Consider the following 11504-nt stretch of genomic DNA (forward strand, 5'->3'; position numbering starts at 1 on the left):
TACCAAAAATATTTCAAACGAAATTTATAGTTGAATTTTGAATTCAAATTCTTTAAGAATAGTATAGATAGAACAAGAACTTGTATTTGGCATAAAAGTGCTACCAGCCAAATGGAACGTTGTCTACGCATGACTACCAATAAGCCATAACCAACTGTCATATTGTTTCTTAGATCCTACGTGCTTTCCTATACATCGAGCGGTTAAATTAAAAAAAATCAACTAACTTGGTATTTTTTGCTCGGTACGGGGATTTACCAAGGGGCACTGAAATACGCGGTAACCACGGGAAATCTCAAAATTTCGTTCGGTAACCAAAACCTTGTTACATTATGGGACGGAGGGAGTAGATGGATTGACGGATCCGAGGGATTGAATGACAAGGTAGGAATGAAGAACAATGCCTGGGTCAGTGAAGACCAGTCTCTGAATTCAAGAAAAGGACTCCTTCTGTCATATGCAAACAACATATTCTGAGTTCTGAGGGACCTTCCTGCCTGCCCTGCGTGACCCCACACGCGCTTGCAGCATGATTGACTAAACCCCAAACACGATTAGCACCTTGAACCACACCTTGATCCCTTGGATGATGATGTACGGCAGGTGAACAATAGACTCGTCAGACTGTTCGGACAAGGAGGAAGCACCAGGGTCAGGGTGCTGTAGGCCATGTCGAGCGAGCCAAGCAATCTGCAGTCCAGCGAGCAGCACCTGTTGGCCGCAGATAGCAGTGTAGCTTTTGCTGCCAGAGGGGTGGGGTGGGGGTGCCTGAACCATACTGGAGAAGAGGGCGTTGTACAGCGTTCTGGTCGTGTAACACTCCCGGACTCAGTCCACCTCCAGGAGAAGGGATCGTCAGCCTTGGGCATGATCTGCACCTGCAATGTTGAGGATCTCCCAGTGATGAAGGTACTCTCAACAATATACGCACCCTCAACATTGAGCGAGCGAGAGATATCGATGTTCCATCTTCATTGAGCCAGAGCCCAGAGCTTCGCTTACTGACCTCTGACCTTCAGTCACCTGATTTTAGATGAAAAACGGGAATTAGTATTCTGACGGAGCAACCATAAAAACTAGAAATGTAATTCATATGAGCAACGGTACCTCTGTACCAAAATGTAAGATCCGTGAGCATTAAGCTTGGTACAGAGGGAGTATGTATGTGTGTGCATGGATGCACCCTTGTGCTGAACAAATTTAAAAACTGCACACTGAACCTTCTATATGATCCATCAACATGGCCGTAATCTTCAGCAGAAAAATAAATCCGCACTGGAAGGATTGGTATTCAACTCTTCATGATTGAGCCCAAACCTGCCGTGGACCACCGGATTTTTTCAAAATAAAATAAACCAGCAAACAAACAGAAACGTGAAGATGAGAATATCAAAGAGAAGATAAGGAAAGAGGATGATCTGTACCAGCCATGGAACAACCATCTCAAATTGCTGCCTGATCTCTGCGTGCTACCCTTACCAGATCCAATGGCACCATCAGCTGGTTGAGTTGAGCACGAGCCAAACCTACACGAGAAACTGAGCCGTGGTAAGTGAAGAGAATTGGGCACTGTAGTCCAATGTAGAAATGAGAAAGAGTTGCCATGCCCTTTTCAAATGTGAGCCAAAGGCGTGCCAGTCTGCCTAGAAGAACTTCTCTGCTCCATCTCCTGCTCGTCAGCAGCCTTCCATCCCCTCCTTGAAATTATGCAGAGCTCTCCACCAGAAATTGCAAACTTTCTGTGCACTTTTTAACTTCCACACCTTCTTCCATTCAGGTAATTTACCACTTTGGTGTCAGTTGAGCAAGCAGCACAAGCCACTCTCAGGTTTCTTTCCTGGTCAGCGTCATCAGTGAGCACATGATAAGCCGACCTGACCGTAGGATATGAAACAACACGATATTTTCCAACAACACTAGTAATCTGTAAAATTGGGGCGTTTCTCTGATTTCAAGTCTGTATAATGGTGATCTCTTTTGTCTGTCTAACAGTTGAATATGATGGTTGGAGGTAGACACTACAATTTGCTAATGAAGTAATCATGTTTTGCAGACATTCCAAAGACGAACAGTCTGCAGAATTTTCCATCATACTGGGTGGAAGAAAGAGAAGGATTTTCTCATATCAAAAATACAAATATATACTAAACTTTTATATATGAAATAGTTGTGTACCTCAAGGAATATGGATCTTACCACCAGTGTTCTCCTAAACCGTTGCCAGAAACCCAGAAATATTTGATCTCATGTAACCAAATATTTAAATACAGTATATATGATCTCGGTGTAGCTATAATTCAAAAGCAACGATAGTTGCATATCATTTAATCTTGACTCCACCATTTTCTGGATTGTACAACTAGAACAATTTCTAGTGAAACTATAACCATCGGTCTCCTAGTTGGGGCATGAATTGTTCCAGAGGGTGAAAAACAAACACTAAAAGGGTTGCAACTTGAAAGAAAGGATGCTTCCTGGTCTACTGTTCCTCGGAAATAACATATGCCCAAGGCCATTGTTAAGTTGTTACTGCATTTAAATCAATCTGCCATGTCATGCAAACAACTTGACAGCCGACACTATGCTGTTTCTAACTGCTTTTTGTTCTTTGTTCGTCCTATCTTTAAGAGGAGAGCATATGACCCATTCTTTCATTTTTTAGCTCACTGGCCATCCGCTGGCAATTTCGGGCTTTATACCAAAAAGAGATCTGCAACATATTGGAAAGCTTGGGTCCCATCCAAAAGAGATCTGCAACACTAATTCCTTATGCATGAACATATAAGGTAGTACATAAGGATCTTGAGAAAACATGTTAGTTATGTATAACACAGGTATTGCGTTCAAGGTTTATTCTACCTATCTATCCATGCCATTAATCTTGCTTCCCTTCCATTGATTTTCTGATGACTATACCTGAGGAGAGATGACTAGACACTTCCCTGCCACTAATCCTGAAATAAGACATGGGGATCTTTGACTCTTTTTTGCGAAAGAGTGATCATGGCAGTTAGATACAGGATTATCTAATCTTTGGAGGAAATAATTGAATAAACACTTGTTTAGTTGCACCACCTTTTCTAATCCCTGTCAATCGTGATATCGCAAGCAGCAAAGTACATCGCTTCTAGTTCTTGAAACATGCGACCATCTCTGGGCTCAGGTTCAAGAAAATTGCAAAAGGGAACCAACTTCTTTTTATTTCTCTTCGTAGTAGTGCCACATATCACAGCAGCTTACATCGAGATTACACGGCAGGGCTTGCATAAAACAAGCAAAGCACTTCTTACATCCAGAACACTAGAGGAGAAAAGGACAGGATATGCTTAGACACTACACAAGAGCTAGAGCAGTCTGGCGCGTGGTTTGCAGCTCTCCCCTGTGATCATACTTAAGCCCAAACGTGCTCATATGGAGTACGCAACAATCGACGATGCATGTAGGCTCCACTCCCTCGCGCTGCACACAATCGACAAGGCAAAAGTTGCTGTTGCCCATGTACGCGAGAGTGGCCCCTTGTTGCTGCCAGCCGCCGCTCCGGGACTTTGAGGAACAACTTCTCCTTCGCAATCTTACAATATGGCTGCACATCACTTTCGCGGCTGCGGGAGGCGACTTCACAGGCACAAATGTACCCGTCTTTACGGAGCCCAATCCATGCGCCTAGCTCGCTGTCGTAGTAGCCTTGCCCTTGGAAAGGCAGAGCCCATTCCCCATGCCACCTCCACTCAAAACGCTTGGTGTTGAATGAGAAGGTACCCTTTGGAACATGTTGATAAAGACTGTCGTGTGCAGACATGAATATGGTGTGCCCGTCCGGGTGCAGCGCGTAAGACGAAATTATATCATCCATGGCAAATGGCGGTGGCGATGGCACCCTTTTCCAGGACCAATCCATGGCTGGCCGTGGATCGCACATCTCATCGCTTCCCGTGGCTGCCCATGACATGGCCTCAAAAGAGTGCTGCTCGCCGTCATGGCGAGATGTCAATGCACACAACGTATCACCGGCGGCCACAGAGATGTCAATGCCACCAAGCAGTGAACGTGGTAGGCTTGGCCCGATTGTGATTCCCGCTATCTCGGTGTCATATACGAGGATGGGAGTCTGTGGACAGTGTGGGTTGGTGGCGATGAAGATGATGTTACCAAAGGCCGTGAAGCTCATGCCAAGATGGCGTACTGGCACGGGAAACCGGAGGACGGGAGGGTCAGGGAACCCAAACTGCATGTCGCTGGTGCAGGTATCTTGCAAAGTGTCGGCATCAACCTTGTAGATGCTGCAGCCCGTGTCCCAATCATCCAGCACCAGGTAGAGGTGCTTCTTCGGCGCACGACGCGGCCGTTTCCCGGTGCGGTCGACGTCAAGGTGCGAGTGCTGACGCTTAGACATGTCTCCGCCGGTCGATCTTCCCGCACTAACTGGATCTAAAGAGTGAATTTTTGATTCTGATGGAGGTTACGAGCAGGGTTGCCAGTAGAGGAGAAGAAATTTATAGAGAAACGGAAGGGCAAGGAGGAGGCGACGATGGGAATCCAGATCTAACCTGGGGATGTGAGAGGGCTTCGAATCCCTCCCTCCTCTTATTTATGAAGAAGAAGCGGAAGGGCAAGGAGCCTGGGGCTGACTCCCAGCCGTGTTCGGATTGCAGATAGGCAATGGCAGAGTACCTAGAGCCCGAGTCGGAAGGAGCAGAACCACCATGACGAGCGCACTACTCCACAAGAGAGCCACAATGGAACTAGGGTTGGGGGAGGGGGCCCAATCAAGAGTGAAATCGGGAATGAGATGGGGAAAAAAGGGGTCACCGCCTCACCGGAGTTGCCGCGCCGTTGTCGCCGGACTCGTCGCCGCCGCTCTCGTGCTCCAGGCGCCCGTGGACTGCTTGAGTTGCCGGGCCGCCCGTATGGCTAGAAAGAAGGCAGTGGAGACACGCCGCCCCTCCCGTGGTCGCCAAAATCTTGGTTTGGCCGCCCCTCCCGTGCCCGTGCTCGCCGAAATGTTGATATGGCCGGCGGCGCTCCGCCCCTTCTGCTTCCCCTCCTTTCTTTGCGCGTCTGTTATTCAGGCACCTGAAATTTGGTTCGTCTCCACTCGATTTTTGCCTCCACGAACTCCGCACGCGGCAGTGCGGCTCGCCCCGTTCCGAGGGATAGCACAGAGCGCACACATGGGCCATTCCGGGATTGAGCCTATTTTTTGACAGATTTAAATTCCTCTTACAAAGACAGATTTGAATAAACAAATATATATATGAAGAAAGTTCACCAAATTTTAGAAAATGTTCAAGATTTTCTAAAGGAAAATAATGGATAACTTTTTTCATGAATTTGGAAAAGGTTTAAAATTTTAAAATGATTGAATTTTAGTAAATTCATAAATTTACAAAAATCTTCCTTATAATCAATATACACAAAATTTTAAAAAGTTCTTCATTACGGAATATTTAAAATTACTCGAGATTATTTAAATAAATATTTACAACTTTTGGAAATGTGAATGAATTTTTAAAAATAAATCCAATTTTTAAAACTACTGATTTTTTTAAAAAGGTTATCTCATCTCATATTATAAAAAGTTAATGTATAAAAATACAGAAACAAAAAATAGACAAAAATACGAATCAGAACACACAAAAAAGCATAAATGCGGTATAAACAAAATCGATGAAAAAACCATCAGAAAAAACAATGAAACCACAACACCCTCCACGTTCTGCAGGGAATAATATTTGCCCTAATCTTCTAAGCACTACTATCATGGATTTCCTATCCCTTACTCCTACAAAGTACTAGCGGGTAGTCGCTGAACAACATGTATTATCTGCGTAGCTCTCAGATCATGTTGTTTGGACCCTTAATAATCAATCACATATAAAATAGGCACAAATGAGTCCCCTACATCTCCCACACATATGGGCATTACTCACGCATATAAGAAGAATGACCAACGAACACAAAGATCAAATAGGGGAAAGCCATATCGATGATACTACAAATTATCGCAATAATATGAATACGGGTTTGGTGGTGTTTCCTTCATCTTGATCGATGATACTACAAATTATCCATTTCACAGTTGATTGAACACTAGAGCAACATCTTAGGTTTTGGTGGTGTTTCCTTCATCTTGATCTCCTTCCTAAGACCCTCGAGTTATTTTGCCTACGGGTATGCTTGTCAAGCTGGTGCGTTCAATGTCGATTGAATACGGCAGTAGAAGCCTACCACAAAATGCTATAGCACAAGATGGATGATAGACTAGATAGAATAAATCCCAGACTTAAGACATCCAAAGAAGAAAGCTTCAAGAGCACACCATCTCGTGGGACTGGACATCTCTTATCAACGAGACATTGGGTTCATCAGCTTGCCGTCATAACCTGAAAATAACACCGCATGATTTTTGTATCCGAACGCGACAACGACCACAACCAAACCTAGAACAAAGACGTCAAACCTACGCTATACTATGGTGATTATTTGAGGCTTCTCCTACATGGCGATGCCGAAGAAGACATGGGAGGTAGCGGGCAGGCATGGCCGTGTGGGTGCATGGCACTACAAGAAAAAAAAAAGGCATATACCTAATACACTCAGCTTGTGCAGATTTAAACTCAGTTTATGTATAAGCTGAGTAAAACTCCCGGCTTATAGGACATGGTTTATAGTAAACCGGCTTATACGGTATAAGCCGAGAGCCATGACAAAAAAACCTGGCCAGGGCCGGTCCTGGGTTTTCGGGGGCCCGGGGCGAACCTAGAACCCGGGGCCCTTCATTAGTATAAACAACATAATAATAATCAATGTATGTATATATGAGATGTCAACTGCATTCAAAAGCAATACTCATATCAAATTACCTATGCATATATCTTAGTAATTTCTTGTTATATTCCCCGCTGTATCATTATCAATCTGACCCGGTAATTTTAGTTGCAGGATGAATGCCTTTTACTAGGCGACATAAGGTGCCAAAATTTAAAGAAATAATTGGTAATTTGAAAACTAGCTGGAATCTACAAAAAATACTAAGTCAATTAATAAAATCTTACCAGTTATAATGTCAAACTCACAAACTAAAATTGCATGGAGCCAAATAATATGTCACTACTTAACAGCGTCCAATTAGTTGATGATCATCAATGTCCTGTTGCAATAATGAAGAAACAATCGTGATCTATAAACTAGAAATCATTAAGGTTGCAGGATACCTTCTCTGCTGGATTCATGCTATGGCCGCGCCGGCAGCAGGAGACTGCCGACTGCCACTGGGCGTCCCTGTGGCCTCCTGGATGTTGTTCGCCTGGCCTGTTGATAGTGGCTGCATCGGCTGTAGGCGCTACGAGGCGCGAGGTGATGATGTCGTGGGCAGGGTAAAGTCGATGCGGTTAGCCAAGGCGATGGCGTCGCGAGGCAATCGAGGGATAAGGGAAAACAGAAGGCAATCACACTAATCACGCGAAAAGGCATCCACATGCCATCTATGAGCGTCATGCACGCATGATGAGGGTGGATTGCTGGAATCCCGGACGTTCAGCTATGGTAACCAGCTGTTATTTCGGCCTGACCTAACACGGCAGCACACACAACATTTCATTTTCCCCCCCTCTAAACGCAGGCTTATAATCACATAACTGCACGTACTTGGGGGGCCCCTCTGTTCCGGGGGCCCGGGGCGGCCGCCCCCCCTGCCCCCCCATCAGGGTCGGGCCTGAACCTGGCTTATGTATAAACGAGTGTTTCCATAAGGCTCTCGATTTAATAAAGTAACATGACGACAGCCGGGTGTTAAGGGCCATGTGCCACTGTCTGTATAAGCCGAGTGCTACCGTATGTTGCAGGGTTTATACATAAGCCGAGGGTGGCCGTGAGTTGCATAGTTTATACATAAGTGTTTGACACGAAAAATAATAACAAACAACGATGGTTATCGTGTTATTATCTTTCTACGCGCCAGAGGAAATAAATATGCGGGCGTGCCAGTGTATTAAATACACAAAGAAAACATAGGGAAACTTGTACTTTATTAATCTCTCATCGGAGAAACAAATTACATGATCCCTTTACATAAGCGCTCCATGGCCTGCTAGCACGACCGATATGGCTTGGGCGATTGTGAAGTTCTGGTTCACGGGGCCTCGGAAGGCTCCCGATTAATTACGTCCGCGAGTCAAAGTCGCGGACCACCTCCGATTAAGCTGCTACAATGGTTGTCGTCTTCAAGTCTTGTCTTCTCCAAGTGCTCGGCGTAGGCGATGGTGATGATGTTGTGGAATAGAGTGGTGGAGCGGTATTCCCGTCGCTCCGGAGATGTTTGGCCATATCCCTCCGGCTTGTCGATGTCCGATGATGGAGATGTCTGGCCTCCTCAGCTCAGACAGATGGGCGGCCTTCGCCTCGTCGGTTCCCGGCCTGGTGGTGTCTGCCTCGTCGGTGTCGAACCTGGTGGCTTGCCTTCGCCTCGTCGGTGCCCGGCAAGATGTGGGTAACCTCATCGGAAGAAGACATGTCGGTTAAGTGGCTTCGCCTCGTCGGAGCTTGGACGATGTTGGGGAAGGGTGTTGATGTAGAAGTCGGAGTAGACTTGTGTGTCGCCACGTAGTGGCGTCACTTGAATATGACAACAATACGAGCTCGTCGATGTAGACCTAGGGGCGTCGCAGTTATGGGGACGACCTCCGCTCAATGCAGACGGTTGGTGTAGAAGAATGAGTACATGCCGGTGCAGTCAGCGTCCTCGCCAGGCGATAGGTGGAAGAAGATGGCGACATCATATGGACGTTCGGTGGCGCCGATGTTGACGGCATCCTCGCCCGATGCAGAGATGATGGAGATTGCGAGGCCGTGTCGATGTAGTCGAATGGTGGCATGTCAGTGTAGTTGGCTTCTCCGTCGAGACCGATGATGATGTCGATGGCACTAGTGGTGGGGTTGATGAAGATGTGAAGACGGTGGGCAACTCCTCCTCCATCTACTTCGGTTGCACATGGGTGAACTCTGATTATCCGTCCATCTTGATCGTGATTCCTATCGCCCGCTCACCTGTAGATGCACTGAACATGTACACCACTGTACATGTTCGCCAGGTGGAAGTAGTCCGAGTGTCCGACTCGGGGTGTCATAGGGAGCCACCTTGGGATGCCTGTGTTGAGGTAGTACGTGGCAGCGTGTACGGACGAAGGCTCCGCCTGGCTCACCGGCGGACTTTCGTCGTGTTGTTGCGGTCTTCACAGGTGTGCCTCGTCGCTGCCATCTTGAGCTTTGTTGTGGCGCGTGCTACATCGCCGCCGCGAGTCCACCCATCCATCCTAGACGTTAAATCAACATGCAGCTGGTCCCATGCATGCATGTCAACATCAATAGGTCCTATACTAGAAATCTGACACAAGGTACACAAGGCATCGGTGGTGGGCTACTTCACCATATTTGCTAGCAAAGTTAATATATCACCATAACTTCTAAATAAACTATGCAAATTTAAATTCGTTTATGTATTTGAGTTTCTCATGGCTAGCTCTACCAAACAAGTCTAATATTGATATATTTCTAAAAAAGTTTCATAAACATTTCATCAAAGTTTAGACAAGTTGTTCATAAAGTTCTTCGGTTCCAGATACATTTTCTAGAGAAGTTCTTTAATATTTCGAATAAAGTGCAGAAAACCTATTTGTAAAGTTTCTCAGCTCCTGGTCCAGTTTATTTATCACTTTGCAAATGAAAATGAGAAGTTCTTCACTATGCCAAGCAAAGTTCCTCACTGAAAACACTGATAATCTTCTAAAAAAATCATATTTCAATTCCAGTTAAAAAAATATGTTCAAAAATTGAAGAACTTGATGTCAGGAGTTCAAATATATATAAAGTTTGAAAAACAAATTTTGATTAAACTGTTAAAAGACAACTAAAAGTAACAAAGTTTTTGAAGAGAGGAAAGACAACCTAGGCATGCAGGTGTACTATAGCCATGCATGTGTCAGTCTATAGGAAAGAAAAGAAAGGAAGAGGGGCATGCCGCATGCACATGCAAATGGCCCGGATCCATATGTTGGAGCAGCGGTTGTGATTGGCGTTGCGCGCACAACCAGTTAGGAAACGCCTTATTCGCATTGAAGCTGCTTCTTCATGTGTACATGAACATCATCTGCTCAGCTCTTGGGCGCCATGTGTCATTGAACTCAACTTTGGTGCATGTTGATATTGGCAGGGTGGAGATGGCGCCGGGCTGTAAGCGGGCGGCTTCAATGTCGTGGTGGTGGTGTAGATGGTGCTGGGCTGCAGGTCTGCAGCTTCGACGTCGTTGTGGTGGTGTAGATGGATGAAGACGCCGGTCGAAGAAGACACCATGGGTGGCGCACGTGGACGCCTTGGGTGCCTTTGCACCAAAAGTGCTAGGGCCTGTGTGCGGGCTCCTCCGTATATCCCAGACGACCAGGGTTTGTGGGCTGGTCGGTGAGCATGCCTTCGCCATGGGCGCGTCTCGCGACCTCCTCTCCGCCGCCGCCGTGGGAGCATCTTCAACTGGGCATGTGTTGGCTTGTGTGAGGTCGCCGTGCTCGGCGTGCGTGCTGCCGCCGACGCGTCATCTCGTCCTCGACGCTGCCACCGCAGGCCCGTCTCCTCTTGGCTCGGTTTCTCCCGGGTGCAATCTCCCGATGGCCTTGAGGTCTCCTCTCGCTGCTTTCCTCCGTGTCACCTGAAGGATTAGGGACGGAGAGAACGAGATATATTTATATACAGATAAACCATGAATTAAGAATAAGAGCTCCGTGCATGCCCATGAGTATGCATGAGATGCGTCCGGATGATGATTGATGATTCCCGTGGAGCTAGCTTGGACAAGTCTGCATGAAGCGGCCATGTGGCGGTGGCGCAACTTCCCGGCCTTGCAGACGCGGCCAGCGTTGTCTCGGGCCGCCGGCAAGCTTCCGCCGCCGTGAACCGCTCATCGCTGCCGCTGCTTCCTCTACATGGGCGCGTGTGTGAGGGCGCCGTCGGCCGCCACCAAGGGCGCACCCATCTCCTGGGTGCAGCTTCTGGTCTCTTGGCCGTCCCGGGCGCACACGCCGTGCGCGCTACTGTGGGCATGTCCTTGCCTCTCTGGGGTCTCTGGTTTGTTGGCTACCTCCCTAGACGCGTGCTTCACCATCCGGTTGACGTGCTTTGCATCTCCAATCTGCATGGTGAAGAAGATAAAAGAAGGATAGGGAGTCATCAACGTGCATGGTTCCTATATTGTTTAGAGCATCTCCAACAGGCGCGCTAAACAGGCGCCGCGCCGTAAAATCCCCTGTTTTAGCGCGCGCGCAACCCGGCGGATGGCTCCAGCGGGCGCGCAATAACCACGCGCGCGGTATAAGCAGTTGGGCGCGCGCTAGGAAGCGGTACCTCGCGCGGTGTATTTGCGGCGCCCGCTTCCGCACACGGCACACACGACACTCGCGCTGCGCTCTTCTTCTCCCCCTCCAAAGCCCCGCGCGCGCCGGCGCCGGCGACCCGCACCC

General features: G+C 47.4%; 1 long non-coding RNA gene and 1 pseudogene across 1 annotated transcript; both read right to left on the bottom strand.

Moving 5' to 3' along the window:
- Window positions 1–186: 186 nt before the first annotated feature.
- On the bottom strand, window positions 187–5061 carry LOC123184617 (uncharacterized). Its single transcript, XR_006493000.1, has 3 exons — window positions 4818–5061; window positions 1425–1837; window positions 187–1317 (listed from the first exon to the last, which is right to left on the bottom strand). It is a non-coding gene; the product is annotated as an uncharacterized lncRNA (long non-coding RNA).
- Window positions 3267–4822, bottom strand: LOC123184615 (uncharacterized; annotated as a pseudogene).
- Window positions 5062–11504: the final 6443 nt, after the last annotated feature.

Source organism: Triticum aestivum, chromosome 2A (assembly GCF_018294505.1).
Source record: "Triticum aestivum cultivar Chinese Spring chromosome 2A, IWGSC CS RefSeq v2.1, whole genome shotgun sequence".
NCBI classification, from domain to species: domain Eukaryota; kingdom Viridiplantae; phylum Streptophyta; class Magnoliopsida; order Poales; family Poaceae; genus Triticum; species Triticum aestivum.